Genomic DNA, 6,638 nt, shown 5'->3' on the forward strand with positions numbered 1-6,638 from the left:
TTGAATATAAGAGAAACTTTGTACGAGAGTATTGTGTGTGTGGAGGCCATTTCAAAAATTGAAGGACAGGCTAATGCTTTTGCTCTAGGCACATAGATGATTAGACCAAGGAGTTCGCAACTGCGTTTTACACTTATTAGACACTTGCCATTCTTTCATGTATTGACTGTAATCTATCTGTAAATTTACGTGCTGAATTGATCTTGCTGTAAAATGCACTCTTTGCCACTTGTCTTCAGTCTGAAGCAAGGTTTCTTGTTGTTGCTTGATTTGCATCAGTTGGACCGAGTGCTATTAGGAAGTATTTGTATGGTTTTTTATGTTCTATTGTGCCCTAGCAATTTTGCCAAATACCATGCAAGACATTGTGGACTCCAACTGCTTTCCCGGAGGTGCTTGCACATCCACTTTGTAAGAGGGGAGGAGATAGTAGCCTCTTAGTCCTATGTTTATACATCTCAGCTGCAAGATTGACTCTATTGTAGTATATGAAGGTGTATGTATGTGCTCTTTGTGTCTAGGCTTGCAACAATCAAGATCACGTTTTTTCCTCAGCGTGCTTTATTGAATGATAGACTGAAATAAAAAGTCTGCAAAAATTTTCTTTCCCTTGAAAACAAGGATTTTCCATCTCCATCAACAGTAAAATGCTTGCTACTAGAATGGTTGAATGGTTTCCTCCCATGTCTATGGTTGAGATATTGGTCATTGAGTTGTACCAATGTTCATTTGACACTTCGTTTAAATTAATATAAATTCTTTTTGTGTGTTTTAAAATGGGTTATATTTACCCTTGCTTTGTTCTAATTTCTTTTGATTTTATGTTATTTGGCTTAGTTCATAAAAGGTGGAAGGTTGACCAACACCTTGTGTGTTCAACATCTATACCTTTTATAGGTAGGTGCTCCATCTTTGAACACACCTTCTACCCATTCCAGTACAATTTAAAACATGGGTTAAGGCTAACGAGTGCTTTTCAACACATTGCAACTTGTGATTGTCATTGGAAATTCATTAAATTGTATTACAATACTGTTAGTACAATCATGTACTAATGCAAGTGCTTGTGTGCATGTGCACACATACTTTTTTTGGTCAAAGCGTATGCACACATACACTTACGTACGCTTAAACATGTGTACTACATTACATGCATGTAATTTTTTCTTCTTTCTTCCACATGTAGATGCACACATACTTTTTTTGGTCAAAGCATATGCACACATACACTTCGTACACTTAAACATGTGTATTACATTACATGCATGTAATTTTTTCTTCTTTCTTCCACATGTAGATGCATGCATGCATACATGTACATGTGCTCAAGTCCATGCATGCTTGCATGCATTGGCACACTACAAGCATACATATATATTTAATGGATGCATGTCCATTCCATGTCCACATCCTCGTGTGTGCTTGTGGCATCGTAAGTTTATGTTATGACATTGGCATAGACAAAGATAAATATCTATTGACACAAATTAACAATGAACAATAGAGTTATGACAGTCAAATTGCATGAAGCAACACTAGATGGCATGTTAGCATTCCTAAATCCCTTCGAGAGTCGTGACTTATGAGTGTCTAGGTGCTATAGCTAGACAATAGTCCTTTAATGAAATACCTTGACCATAAGAGTTAATAGTCGTTAGGAGGTGAAAGAAGTCATTGATTGCTCACATGTTGCTAGTTGGGCTTGATTGGAAGAGAGCCATGTGAATCCAATCCTTTGTAGCCATAACTTATGATGTACACTATCCTCCTTGGGAGATGCTAGGGTGTAGCCGGTCTGAAGTGCAATGGAGAGGCTAACCTTGGGGGGGCTTAAGTAGCTCTCTAATAATGTGGCTTTTTGTTTGGACCAAACTCATTCATTTACTAAAGAATGTGATAGTCAAAGCGCCTTGCATGGTAAAATAAAAAACTCATATTTGGAAAGTTTTCCTTGGACATCCTACATCCTTTGAAATAGTGGGTGGAAGGGTTGAGAGTTCACGCTCAACATCACGTGATCGTGTGTGCATAGCACCATCATGTGATCATATGTGCATAGCATTAACCCAATAGATTGCTATAAAAGAAAGGGTTAGATGTCTTATTCCTAACCCTAACCTTAAATGGGTTTGTATATATTCTTTCAACTAAATCTAGTGTATAGTTAGTCACATTTGTGGTGTGCTCTCTAGCTGAGCCCTCTCTCCTCATCTCCACTTTTCTCACTCCTTTTCATATTTTGTCATGTCATTAGAGCTCCCTTGTCTTTCGTTGAGGCATTGCGACCCTTGAGAGTGAGACAGAGATCGATCGAAAGTGTAAGAGATTGAGCGATTGAGTGTTCTTTCACTTCCATTGAGTGATAAGAGAGAATTCCGTCCATTAAATGAAAATTCTGTTCATCTATTTCGAGAGTTTATGAGAAGTTCATGAGTGATTCTTTTGTGAAAGAGATTGAGATTTGTTCATTCTTCCGTGAGAGAGATTTTTTGAGAGACTTCTTGTTTCTGAGAGGGAGAGAAAAGGAAGCTTCGATTATTTCTATTCTTTTTTGAGAGAGACACACTCTTCATACATTCTGCAGTTCGCTGGCAAGAAAGCTTGAAAATCCCTACGAGGTTACAGCTCAACCTCCCCGAGAAGGTAGCTTGCGAAGGAGGAGTCCAAGGTGTAGCTCTTGAACATCTAGCTACTTCTACAACGATAGCCAGCGCGGGCAACTAAGTGGACTCTACAGCAACTGCAGCTCTAACGACTAAAGCACCAAACGATGCCCTGCGACTCTCGGCCCAGCAGAAAGGAACAACCATCCTCTACAACGACACCTCTCCAGCCTCAATCGCGCTTCAAAACACTTTAGAACCACGAGCTGCATCTCAAAGACTCGGCAAGCAGCCTTGCCTCCACAACTATCTTCAAGCAACCTTGCCAGTTGACGGCTGCTTCAGCCTACTAGCAACCCACGACTCCTAAACGGCTGCCATTAAGCTCCTCACGACCATCTCTGGCGACAGCTTCCCAAGCTCCAACGCCATCGACACTTCCAACAGCCTTCCAATAGCTAGCGAGCTGATCTGTGTATAAACGAGCCAAAGCAGCGCTCCTCGATGCCACACAGCCAAAACAGCGCATGCAAGCTCCCGGCTCTAGCAACGAGCCCCTGACGTTCCAGCACACACGCGCCTTGACTTCCAACGACGGTCTATAACACATGCGCCTCTACGTTCCAGCGCCTCGACTTCCAATGACGGTTTATAGCACACAGGCGCTCCAAGAGAACAGTCAAGGCTCTCACGGACTCAGGGCTCCCCTACACGACCGACAGCCAACTATAGGTAGCTCATCTGCATACGCCCGTTACGACCCTCTACTAGCCTCTTCTACGACGTCTCCAACTACACAGTCACGGGCTACAACGCGCGGCTCATCCCACAGGCCACAGATGGCCTCTGCACAGATGGCCTCTGCACACAGACGGCCTCCAGTGCCTTCTCCAACGCGAGCTTACAGAGAGGCCTCCAGTCCCTTCTCTAACGCGAGCTTCTCACACAGCAAGGCAGTCACGGGGAAGACGATAGAATCTTCAAGATTCCGGTTGACCACGCTGTGACACGTGGCAGATCTATCCTGGTCACCAAACTGCCACGTGGCACCGTGTCGTGCCACGTCAGCATCTACCACCTTATCCTCTCCAAGTGCCACGTCATCACTTATTTGGCAATCGATTGCCACGTCAACAATCTAGTTAGCATTGCAACGTCATCATTGTTGGCATCATCATCTACCATATCATCAGACCTTGGGTTAGTCAACCAGATCTTGGGGTTAGTCAACTAGACCATGGTTAGGTCAACTTGACCTTGGGCTAGGTCGACTTGTGCCACCTCAGCTGTCCAGTTAGCATGGCCGTGTTGCGCTCCACAGGCACTTCATGTGACACCCACTCAGCACAGTGCTTCATAGGCACAATGCTCCACAGGCACAGTCTCTGCTAGGTACAGTCACTTTATGTGACCCCCTAACTGCCACATCATCATTGAGTACATTTGCACTCCTTTTACCCCTCCACCTAGATCAAGTTGTATCTCTTGATATAGGAAGAATTTGAGGGTGCTCTAAAGAGAAAAATTGATCAATTTTTCATGCTCTACGCGCTCGTCACATCACGTGCACATTTCAATGCAAGTATCACTCACTTTTGAGCCATTTCAACGCAAGTATCACTCACTTTTGAGCTTCGCTGACAAATCCACTTCCTACACGCACATCGGCCTCTACATCGATGCATCTAACCCAACACATAAAAAGAACCAAAGAAAAGAAATTATTTGTTGTTCTTTCATCGATTGACGGTTGGTATAGATCTAGATTAGAGTAGACTAGATCGCCATAGAGGGGACTCTTTAAATTTCCCCAAGTTGCCAATCTAAGCCATGCTCGAAATTCTCGACTAGTTCCTACTCGGACTCAGTCCCTACGCTCACGTATGGTTTCACATCATCACATTACTTGAAACCTGATGTTCATCAGTTCAATGAGCAGACTTCAGAGTGTTCAGAGGCATTGCCGGATTGATCAGTGGGCAGATAGCACATGATTTGATTTCACACATGCACATGCCATCATTGTAAAGCCTATTTGGATATTTCACGGCATTGTGCACTTTATTCCAGCCTTGTAAAGCCTCTTGGCTATTCCCGGCATCATTTGCCATCACAAGCCTTGTAATTCAGATCGGATTATATATTGCAATTCTACCTTCATCGACAGTTTAAATTTCACTTGCTACAATCAGTGTTTTGTAGTTGATTCAGACAGTGATTTTCATGACACTTTGAGTATATTTCTTGCACCATGTCTACGACTAGTAACCTCAATCTGGAGGCATCTGCTAAGCTAGACAACTCCAATTATGGCACATGGAAATACCGAATGGAGACCATTCTTATACTTTAGGACAAATGGGAGTATGTCGATGGATCTACACCTAGACCATTGGACGATTCAGCCAACAGTAGCTCTACTCCACCTGTTGTCTCACAGCACCAGTAGTAGCGGGATCTACACCGGGATCTCCAGCTACACAAACATTTTTCGCACCTGTAGCAAATCCTGCCATTGCTTGAGCTCAGACAGAATGGGAAAGATAAGTACGCATATCATCTGATCAAGCAGAATGTGCAAGATGTCATGCTAGGAAAGCTCAACACCATCAAGACATCAAAAGAAGCATGGGGTATGTTCGCAGCTCTCTACAAGTCAAAGAACACTTCCAAGATTCTCACATTGAGAAACCAAATCAACCAGAGTTTCCACAATAGCAGCGAAACCAGTCATGCTTATGTACTCTAGATCAAAGACTACAACAATCAACTTGCAACAGTAGGAGAGACTATGAACCTAGCAGAAATGGTTCCAGTCATCGTGAATGGACTAGGAGAGGGGTACGAGGATCTAGTCCAGAGTATTGCCATCCAACGGCAAATTTTGATACTGGAAGAACTTCAGTCAGTATTACTTGGTGAAGAACTTAGGACTTAGGCCATTCATTTACACAAAGGTCATTCTTATGATCAGGCATTCACAGCTTCCGACAGAAGCAGAGACAGAGGTAGATCATTCTAGAGAAGTGGTCAGCATCGGCAAAGTCAGCATCAACATCAGCATCATCCTTAGTAACATCAGAATCAGCAAAGAGAAAATGATTCCAATCGAGGAAGATTCCAAGGATGAGGGAATGCATCCACCAACGTGTCAAACATCCAATGCAACTACTGTCATTAATTTGGACACTATGAAACCATTGTGAAGCGATGTGTATTAAGCCTTAAAAAGAGGTGTGAGAGAAGATTAACATGTGCATGACAAAAGAAGCTCGATGATGGAGATAAATGGTGTGAAATTTCCAAATTCGAACAATTGCTCGATAAAGCAGATATCCTTTCCTTGGATGCATTTTTCGTTGGCAAGTTGATACATTATCATTTGAAATGAAATTAGAAGCATCCATACCGTGCTGATTATTTTGAAGAATGGATAGTTCTTGGTGGATAAAGATCCTAGAATGGTGCTTAGCAAGTGTAACCACTTGAAAAGCCACTTTATCTTGAAACTTTAAAGCCTAAATGACATTAGGAAGCCACTATACAAGCAATTCGAAATGACTTCATTGAATCATCAAGCCCAACTTATAAATGTAGGCTTACATTCCACATCCCAAGAAGGCTGGTTTGGGAAAGGTTGTGCTAAGAAACATACAACAAATTTTTTTGCCCATAGCATGCTACTAATCTTTGAATGAATACATAATGAATATACATACCAATAGACCACCCATTTGTTTGCTTGCTTTGAAAACGAGCCATGTTCCTCATGGAGGCACTCATAGGTGACTTTGTTGGTGCTACCTTAAGTTTTGGCTTTCTTGAGGGTTTAGATTTGTAGGTGACCTACATTAACATTTCTTTACATCCTCCGTGTGAGGGCCTAGATCCTCTAATGTGTGAGATTGCCAATATGTTTATGGGAACTCCAAGGGATTCATCATCAAAAAATTATATGGAAGATATGTATATTAAATGCCCATGTGGCCTTTCTCATTAGTATCAGGATAAATTGTATATGTGTGTGTTGGGAAA

Source organism: Dipteris shenzhenensis, chromosome 9, assembly GCF_047967505.1.
Source record: "Dipteris shenzhenensis isolate YYH24624 ecotype China chromosome 9, Dip_SZ_1.0, whole genome shotgun sequence".
NCBI lineage: Eukaryota > Viridiplantae > Streptophyta > Polypodiopsida > Gleicheniales > Dipteridaceae > Dipteris > Dipteris shenzhenensis.